General features: G+C 45.0%; 1 long non-coding RNA gene across 2 annotated transcripts; it reads left to right on the forward strand.

Moving 5' to 3' along the window:
• The first annotated feature begins 2677 nt into the window (after nucleotides 1–2677).
• On the forward strand, nucleotides 2678–8637 carry LOC144163215 (uncharacterized). 2 transcript variants are annotated; one of them, XR_013320870.1, is made up of 5 exons: nucleotides 2678–2779; nucleotides 3187–3279; nucleotides 4383–4506; nucleotides 7537–7612; nucleotides 8192–8637. It is a non-coding gene; the product is annotated as an uncharacterized LOC144163215 (long non-coding RNA). The 2 variants fall into 2 exon arrangements; XR_013320869.1 differs by lacking the exon at nucleotides 7537–7612.
• Nucleotides 8638–10147: the final 1510 nt, after the last annotated feature.

Genomic DNA, 10147 nt, shown 5'->3' on the forward strand with positions numbered 1-10147 from the left:
GTCCAGAGAAATTCTGGGAAGACAGGTGACTGACCCCACGGGGAACCTCCATTGGGATTCCGCAGCCCCTTCGGTCCAAAATTTTGGTCCAGAATAAAAAAAATTACGGGTTTAAGGAGTTTTCGCTGCATGAACATATCAGTTAGTTCTTTATTTCGTTTTTGTTTTGATTTGATTTTGCACAGGATCTCTAGGATCTATTTTTTTTTTAAGACGGCTTCTGAGCTCATATTGTGATTACTTAACGTCTACTTACGAATCCGCATACTTTTCCAGCGATTTCTCCTGTAAATATTTGAGAATAGTTCCTCGATCCTGTTTCATTTGTTTAGTTTTCGCATAAATATTCTTTGAATCGATTATTCAATTACTTAGACATTTTTTAAAATTTTGTTCTGAGTAGCGAAGTTCTTTGTCACAAAAGTACCGTATCTAAACTTCAGAGGTATCAATGAGCCGCGATCCAACGTGGCTCCTATTCGGGGATGCTGCTTTGACGTGCATGTTTGCTGCGGGAAATATTTCTTACGCACTTCGCACTAAGCGCTCTTCCGGGCTGTTAAACTAAGTAAGCACCTATCTTATAAATAAGAATGAAATTGTTGAACAGTGCAGTTAGAAACATGATCCGTCGGAATAGTAGCGCTAAAGTGTTACACTAGGTTTTTCACTTACATCATCCCACGCGATTTGAGTTGCAGCGGCTCATTTTAACCTGCAGCATGCCTGTTGCAGTCGGCACTTGTTTTTTTTTTTTATATATATATATGACATGTATAATGTCGTGCCGACACCTGCTTCTGCGAAGATCATTTTAACGGTGTGCGGCTCAACAAAGTGCTGATTATGGGGGCAGCAGGTGACATTGGTCTCAGGTCACGACCATATTAGCAAAACGCCAAGAATTACAGATTAGCAGTCCTTGCGATGATGAATAACTGTATGTATGCTGCATAAAACATTACAGAGTGCTTTCAACGTCATTACACAGCATTTCCAAATTTCATTCACAAACACAATAAACCCGCCGCAGTTCCTGCTAACTACGAATAAGTCGGGACGGAAGCGTGCGGCAAGGTACAATAGGTGCCTTCCGTAATGCATTGCTAATAACACCTCAAGTACTTGCGTTATCAGAAGAAAGCAACGCACACAAATGCAGAAACACAAGAAATTGCAACTTCTTCGTCATTACGTTATAAAGGGACTGGCGCATACTTACATGACGTTTGTATACAAATTGTGTGCAACAATTAACGCTCAGCCAGCTCGGGGGGGGAATCGGCTCGGAAGCCCCGGGTTGCAGCAGACGCAGCCTTTTATCAATTTGGTGCCCACTGTGCCCACAGCAGCTCTCATGAGAGGAGCTGTGGGCACAGTTTATGTGGGAGGCTATTGTTGGCGCTACATTTGCTGCCCTTACCAGCGTGTGGTACAGCGCTGTGCTCGTATTAGTTACCAGCACAATTTTTACAACGGTGTGTGAAGTTGGTGAAATGAAGTACAGTGTATCTTCTGGATTGGTCGGTGCTTCGGTGTGATTCTTTCCAGGCCATCACTAACAAGGGTGGCAAAGTTGTGCTTGTGCCAGAAGCCAAATTTTTTGACACTTTGTGATCAGTACTTGTAGCACTGGCACTGCAGTGTACCTTGTAATTTTGGAAGCTCGGAAAAGTTGGTACAACATGACCAAATATACAGAGTTGTAGGCACGACGAAAAGAGGCATATTAACACGCGTTTACTCCAAACATCTTTTTGTCACATCCAATATAATTCAGACCTCTTTTGTCCCAGCTGTGCTGATTTCATTCCCCAAAATAAGGCACCTGCTGGTCTTTTTATGCACAGAAAGTATGGTGAGGTTTCAAAACATCTCAGGCTGCTGCGCCAAAACTATACGGACAAAAGAGCGGGTGTTCAGCGGCGCGTACTAGAGTGCGTGCACCAGAATGGAAGATCAAGTGCACTGGGCACCAGTAATATTAATCTAGACCCAAGAAAACTCTTGTCAAATGAGGGCCTTCAAAGGTATTCCTTCGGCCTATTCTTCTCCCCACAATTATTCTATGATCTAAATGGGAGCGCAAGCAGCCTTCGTGCAACACTATTAGACCTTTGCCGGCAGTCTTCAGCCAGTGCCCACGTTTGAGGACACAGACCCATTCTTCCCTATTGAGCCAAGCAGATCAAACCTGATGGCGTGAGATGGGGCGCGCGCACACCTTCCAAAATAAAAAGAAAGAAAGAAGTGCGGTTACAAAAGCCGGCGAATTTAAACGTGCAACACAATCATCCGAGTCCTCCACTCGGAGTGGTTTTGCCTTGCCCGCAGGTGCGCCGTAGATAATACAACACCGAACGACAGCCGATGCGGAGCGGCTAAACGGAGGAAAGAAAATCCTTGGGTCACGTGATCAAATCGTGACGTCACTTGACTTGTTTTTGAGCGCCTAGGGACAACGCCGAAGTAGGCGCAGCATTTCCCTGGGTCCCCCTAGAGTGACACTAGGTCCCCCGAGTGAACGATGTGCGCTGTCAGTGCCCAGCGTGTGTTTGTGTTGATTGCTACTAGTACCAAATGAAGCTGCAGATGCGTGAATATACCGTGAATGCTAGTATTGGTGCGATCTCCGTATCCGACATACCTACTGCGACATTTCAAGAGAGACTTGCAGCCTGAGCTCAGCGTAGATCAGCCATGCCGGTTTCCGGCGTTTGCTGTCACAGACACGGAAGAGCGGAAAAGAGGGCATCTATGCGCTCATTTTCCCAGCAAGGTCAGTAACATCGTTATTTTATGTTTGTTGTAGTTTTTGTGTTTATACCACTGTACTGTGTACACTGAAGCTGCGTGAATTCTTGCTTACGTGGCCGCCTAGCTCGGCCTCCTAGCTGTCATTCTCATTCCCGATCGTATTGTGATGTTAGCGATTTTTGTATAATCTTGAATCAAATTTAGCGTGCGCTGCATACTTGGGCGAGGAACAGACACAATGGAAAACGACAAACCAGACGTTGGCGCGCAAACCAACACCTGCTTCGTGTATCCAACGTACGTGTGGATTCTTTTCCCACTCCCTGTTTCTCGCCCAAGTATGCAGCACACGCTAAATTCAAATTACGATGCTATGTCCTTTCACACTGCGGCCGCAGTTTCAAGCGTTTCATTGTTCCTTTTGTGTAGGAGCCCATAACATTGCTCAAGTTTGATCGAACCGGTGGTGGCGTGTACTCCCCGAATTGCTGTCCTGGATGTTTGAAGTGCAGTGCCTCGATCGTAAGTATGCATGTGTTTGAATCTCGCGAGTATGCCGTGTGCACGCATCAACGTTCTAGGTCTTCGGGCAGTTAAGTTGCGTTGCGGGAGAGGAATTGGAAACGTCACTTCTGTACAGAGAACGTAAGGATATCGCGGTCAAAGGGCAAAAAAAAAAAGCGTGAAACCGTGAGCCAAAAAAAAAAAAAAAACGGAAGAGGGAGAGAGAAAGGATAGACCAAATGGCGGCAGAATCAAATCACCCGAAGGGCTGTGAAGGTTACGCAACATTTTGGGCCCTTTATGAGGAGGCACCAGGAGCAACTGCCAGTGAAGTGTACATTGAAGGTGAATGGAAGAAGCGGCGTATGGGACAAATGGTATGTGGCAGGGCATAAAGCCATTGAAAATTTGAAAGCGCAAAAATAACGTGTACAGGCAGGAGGGACACACACAAGCACTTACTGGCAACCGCCATTTTGTTGAAAAACATGAAGTTTATATACGAAAGAATTAATAGATTAAAGAAATATGGTGCTGATAAGCACGTGCTCCTGCCCGTGTAGAGTTATCGACGATTTGCTGACACACTTGTTACTATGTTCATCGATAAAGAAGGCCTGAACCCATTCCCTAAAAATCTGATAATTATGCCTGTGCAACATCACAATCTCGTCAAACAAAGAACGACACCCACACTTTTTATAATGCGCAGGAAGATTTTTCACCCGTTGAATTCGTGATCGTAAACAAATGCTCCCTGAGATGGACACTTAGACAGCGTCCTGTCTGGCCCATATACACGGACTTACATGACAACGGAATACTGTAAATCATGCCAATCGCACAACGAACTAAAAGCTGCGCATGCTTAACACCGCACTCATTTCTCCCTTTCCTCGGATTATCCTTGTTATTAACAATGCAGCAGAGATTGCTGACTTTTGCTTTTCCAGAAAACAACACGCAGGACGATGTGCTGTGTGTTCTTTTTCTTGTAGTGGGTTGTCTGTGTGATCTTATTCCACGTCGCCATCTTTTACGCATTTTGTTTTTCAGAGATGTATTATTAGCCTACCCAACTTTCAGTTGTGCTGACACAGCATTTAATCCTGTTCCTGCAGCATCTACATAGGAGGGCTTCCAGTGGAAAAAAAGAAGTGCTTGGACCTGGCCCCTACGATGTTGGTGCAGGGCCTGGAGGGCAAGCCTTGGTCTACATCCTTTCTGGGTACCCATGGAAAGCAGGTGAATGCCTCCACAAGTGGCTGTTTTTGTGGTACACTCGAAATTAGCAGCAGGCAGACTGCGTGTGCTCGCAGACCACCCTGGTAGTATGACAACCAAATATGTAGCTGTGGCCTAGTTACTGACGGGAAGACTTAATAATAAAAAATCAACTGCCCATCTGCTGAAACGACAAAAACGGGGGACGTGAAGCTTTGCAAAATCAAGTCCAACACCAAATTAACCAGCCCAGTACTGAGCACCTGTTCCTTATCGGGATGGTCTGCTGCACTGCAGTTGTGCTCTCTAGAGCTTTACTGATGCAAGCAATCAATGACCTACCGTAGCGTACAACCATTGTTGTTAGATGGAGGTGTGCATTTTCTGTGTAATTTTCCATGTCCATGCAAATCCAAATTGCTTCGACTGTGCTGGAATGGTGCAATGGGATAGGCTTCAGCTTCATAACACGAGGGACCTAGGTTCAGTTCAGATCACGGGAAGTGTTTTAATGTTTTTTCACTTCACCCACGATCGTCATCAGAAAAAGTTGGTTTTCCTGCTGTGCATTTTGGGTGGACTACAGACACACCAGGGAGAGGCTGGAAGCTTCGTTTTAGTAAATGAAACTGTACCAAGTTCAGTATGTGCGTGAAGCTTAAGCATTGCACAGTCATGGACAATTCAAATGCGAACCGCGGAGCGCATTGATGAAGATACCGGTGCTGTCACCTGGCAGTGGCCGTGAAAAATGCACGGACATGTGCAGTTGAGATGACGGGAGCGAGGCTGCATGTCCCACTGCGATATGTTGCCCCCTCCTCGCTCGCATGCTTGCCTTGTCACCATGCCGCCAGAGCGCTGACAACAATTGTTAGCGATGCGGCACGAGATAGTATTTGCGGTGACTGTGTGACTGTGTGCTCGGCTCACACGAGCGCCTGCTCCCCGTGTGTGCCGGCGTCACATTGCCGACATAGCTTTGCATATGGAAGGCAGTAACTTGATCAAATAACGATGGACACCTGGGTAACGCCTACACCATGCTCAGCAATGCCCGCTCCGTGGATTTCTACAAGAAGTGAGGTGCCTGCCAAAAAAAACGAAAAAAATCGGGCCGCCAAAATTGATGTGCAAGAGCAACTGGCCTATAGAATGGTTGGACCTGCATATCTTCTTAATTTTTGTGAATATTAGAATTCTGCCAGTGATTTTCCCAGCCCACACAATGCTTGCAGTTAATGTATATGATTCGATATGAATTCTTGTGGTATATCTATTTGCTACAAGCACTGAATCTGCCAAGTGACTCAGCCTGGACTCCGTTGCACAAAGGCGCATTCTTGTTGGCGGCCAGCTCATTGTTCAATTCCCAAGGCACTGCACCACGAACGCAAAACAATGCGGTGCCATCAGAAGTTAGGCGGCATGCATTTATTTTTGTCTCACCACCACCTCCATTTATGCGCGCTGGTTTTCTTCAAGAAAGCATGATGAGCTCAACAGTATGCCTTGCGAGAGCGTGCACGCGTTTCCCACGCAAGCAATTATGCGCCGCATTGCTCTCAACGTGACCAACACCCTCAGCTGCAGCGGCGGTAGTACATGCAGTGCTTGCAGCGCTCTGGCGGCATGGTGACAAGGCAGGCATGCGAACGAGGAGGGGGCAACATATCGCACTGGGACACGCGGCCTCGCTCCCGTCATCTCAACTGCGCATGTCCGTGCGTCTCCCACGGCCGCTGCCAGGTGATGGCACCAGTATCTTCGGCCATGCGCTCCCCGGTTCGCATTTGAATTGTCCATGACTGTACATGAGCCAAGCCAGGGAGGAGTGGTTATAGGTTAAATCCTTGTTAAGAAAGATCACAAAAAGTTCAGCGTGAATCACTGAGCTTGCAAACTTGTCAAATCTTGACACTTTATTGTACCAGTCTTTCATGCTCAGCTGAGCAATGGTGGACAGATGGGGGCAACAACTGGCAGAAACGGCCACTAGCACGCAGCTCATGTGTCTATGTAAATATTCTAAAAAAGTACTGGAATGAAATTTTCGTGTTACATTTTTCCCATTGCTATGGGTGCCTACCAGCCCAGGAATCATAGAATGGAACATTAGATAGTTGACCTCAGGGTATGTAATTATAATTGTTTTGAGCCTTGTTTATTTGTGTCAGTTTCGGCTTGGGCAAAGCGAACACCAAGGCGGCCGCCATGAGAGAATGGCACTCTTGATGTCGCTATTCTCATTGCATCATGGTCAGACTGGATGCGCGCCCTAGAGTGGCCCAAGCTGGCCACGGTCGCACGCGTCTGGGCCGCACGATATCAGCCCCAAAACTGTGACATGATTCACAAGGCAGTGCAGCGTGCACCATCAGCAGCCAGTGTGTTGGCTAAGTCACTGGAGCCCTAATGTCGGCAGTTTGGGGCGAACTGCATGGCGAGGCACTCCACGTATCTTGTTTATGCCAGTGTCGAAAGGGTATTCATTCGGAGCTTTCTTGTGCATGCAAATATTAAAATTAATTTAAAATATGTTACCCTATACTGAATGGTTGCTACTAAAATCTGCAGCTACAAAGGAAACTTTTTGCATAGTTATCTGAGCTTTGATATTTCAAGTACTACTTTAAGTAGAGCCTAATCATGCTATGAACGTTTAATAGTGGTGCTACTCCTTTAAGGTATTTTTTACCTGTTTTAAGCTGACTTGTTTTTAGTTTGGAGTTAAGAGAGACCGTAACATTCTGGCTGCCCATTTCTGGCCATCAGTATTTCTGAGTTGTTCTTCAAAACTATTTTTGCTCGGCACTTCTCTGAAATGTCGAGGACACCTAACTGAACTTAGTCGTGATTAATGCATTATCGTGCAAAGGTGAAGCAATCTCCATCTTTGCCACTTTGGACCACTATAGAATTTGCTGCCCACATAGGGGTGCTCTCCAGCTGAATCAGCCTTAGGTATCACAGGAGTGAGAGTAAGAACTTTAAAATAGTGTTAGAAATAAGCACAATACAATAGCTTTCTTTTTTGTAACATGTTAACAGGTCGACCAACCTCATGGCAACTGTAGGATGTGACTTGTTTGTAGAAGGGCAAGATCAGAAAAATAGAGACGAGCAAGTAAGTCATCGTTGCACGACAGCTTCTGTGACACCAAAGTTAAGCTGCCTGTAATTTACGTGCAAATAAAATTGTTTTCAAGATGTTTACAGTATTATTGCCTGGTTCAAAGAGACTGGTATACAACATTTTGAGGAAAGCTGGAGTTGGCCGTGTTTTTATTTGTATTAGGAAATGTGTGGAGATGTGCCATTTTATTATTTATTTTATAAATTTTTTAACTGCTACAGGAACTTTAATTTGTAGATGTAGCACCATGTATTTGGTGTTCTATGTTTATTTATTCAAGATACCCTTATGGCCCCACTGGCATTAATGAGGGGTGTGGTACCTGAGCAGATTAAACGAAGAATAATAACCTAAGAGAATTCTGCCACGTGCGTACAAGAAAAAATAAAGGAAAAAAGATACAGCAGAAATGTCAGTGTCCACACGCAACTAAAAAACATACATTCAAGAAACAATAATAGTGTACTGTGTTTAAGCTGTTTGTTCATTTGAATTGTGAATGGGAGGCTCCTAAGGAAACATGTAGTGCTTGACCAGTTTTCAAAATGCTATTTAATTTTTACTTTTCAGTGACAGAGGTCTCAACAAGCATCTGGATACACCTACAACGTTTGTGCTGAGCACCTCTGGTATCTGTCATCTTCTATGGCCGTGAAACTGGGAATAAATAAAACTAAAAACTGTCTCCTTCATTTGGTATATTCCTTTTACATTGTGCAGGAACGTGGAAATAACATGGAGGACAATGCACAAGCACTTGCACATCATCGTCCCCTGGTCACTTATCTGGTATTTATGCTGCAGTTTAACCGAACTGCCAGGTAGCCAACATTCACAACCATTTCAAGTTGTACCTCTCAAGCTAAAACGTTATGTCATTTGTCCGAGGAACATGTTAAAGGTCTTCACAAAAAGACATTATTAAAGATTGAGATGCTATACTGCAGGTTCACTTACAACATCAGGTTCTAAAGATTTTGCATATTTTAATACTGGCCTTCACATCTGCTCTTGAAGCCTGTAAGTTAGAAGCAATCTAATGCTTGCTTTACATCGGTTACTACAAAGGGCTAGTGTCAAAGCAATCGAGCATCCTGCAATAACAAATTTGTTTAGACTTCGAGCCACTAAATAAGCTACGCTACCATCTATTGCCAATAAATGCGCATTTTGGAATGACCACATCTGGAAACTGACTTGAAGGGGCAATATCTCATCCTACGTTTCTTTTTCGTTTAAAAGTGGCACACTGCACAAGTAAAACTGCTATTGCGATAACTCTTCTCCCGGGTACACGCGCGCATGTAGGAAATCTCGCAGCCATGAACGGAATTTCTCTTTGATTTTCTCATCGTTCTTGAAAGAAGCAGAAACTTAAACGCAGAGGTAATTAAGTGTCGGAGAAATAATGAAGACGTCCTCCAAGTCTGATGATTGGTTGGTGCGTGGCAGCAGTAATATTAGGGCCACACAGAGGAGATAGAAATGTTTAAGCGGTTCAAGTTTATAAGAATAAAGGAACCAGCGCAGGACAAACCCGGGGCGATACCATAGACACGGTCAGGCAGGCATGCTCCGCATTTAAAAAAAAATCGTTCAGCAAGACACCCGTAAAAATTGAAGTAATTACAAAAGGAAGCGTCAGTTCCAGCCGTTTCTTGCGTCGTCTGCTGCTAGACGCTGGCCATCGCCTCCTCTTTTTAGAGGAGGCGATGCACTGCACTCAGCTTGTTAGAGGGAATTCCCTAGGAGGCGACGCGCGAAGCCACATCAAGCCTGCTCGCTGCAACAACAAATTCCCTAAATGTCCCTAACTTTTGTCCCCAACTGACAGTGGTTTCAGGAGCCAATCAAAACGTGGAATAATTTCCTCCTTTTAGCCGCATGCCAGCCGATGTACCAAGGAGGAGAGTTATCAGCCTGCGCTTACGGCGCACAAAAAGCGAGTGCTTTTCATCGTAAACAATGAAAAGCACAGCCGACCTAAGCATGAGTGCCGGCACGGCCGCTTTGCACGGCCGGCATGGTACTTCGTACTAGCACAGAACTGGTACTAGTTTCGGCGGTCAACAACGACGACCAAATCCAAGAAATAATAACAAAAAACACGTGACGTCACTTCCGTGGGGCGCTCCAGCCAGCCCCGATCGGGCGAGGCTGGAGCACCCCGGGGGAAAGGATCCCCGGGGTGCAGCAGCCTTTGCCAAAATTTTAAAGATCACAGTTTTATGACCGACATGGCATCGTTAATTATTCCACCAAAAGTGGCTAATTATCTCGAGAAGTAATTGACTAACTGAAAAAAATAATGGCACATTTGAAATCACTGAAAACAGAAACAGGTAGACTGACAGGTTTCACGGAGTTTACTTGAAAATTAATAAACGTTGTTTTAAGACCAGTGTTCTGCCTTAAACCTACGTGAGTTCTCGACTGCACAAGGACTGGCAAATAAGAGAGGCAGAAAAAAACTATTAATGTCTTCGATTAATGAAAGGGGCAGAGAGCACAAAAAGGAACTTCAAT

Source organism: Haemaphysalis longicornis, unplaced genomic scaffold, assembly GCF_048455015.1.
Source record: "Haemaphysalis longicornis isolate Haplotype H1 unplaced genomic scaffold, Haemaphysalis longicornis Haplotype H1 scaffold_1, whole genome shotgun sequence".
NCBI classification, from domain to species: Eukaryota; Metazoa; Arthropoda; class Arachnida; order Ixodida; family Ixodidae; genus Haemaphysalis; species Haemaphysalis longicornis.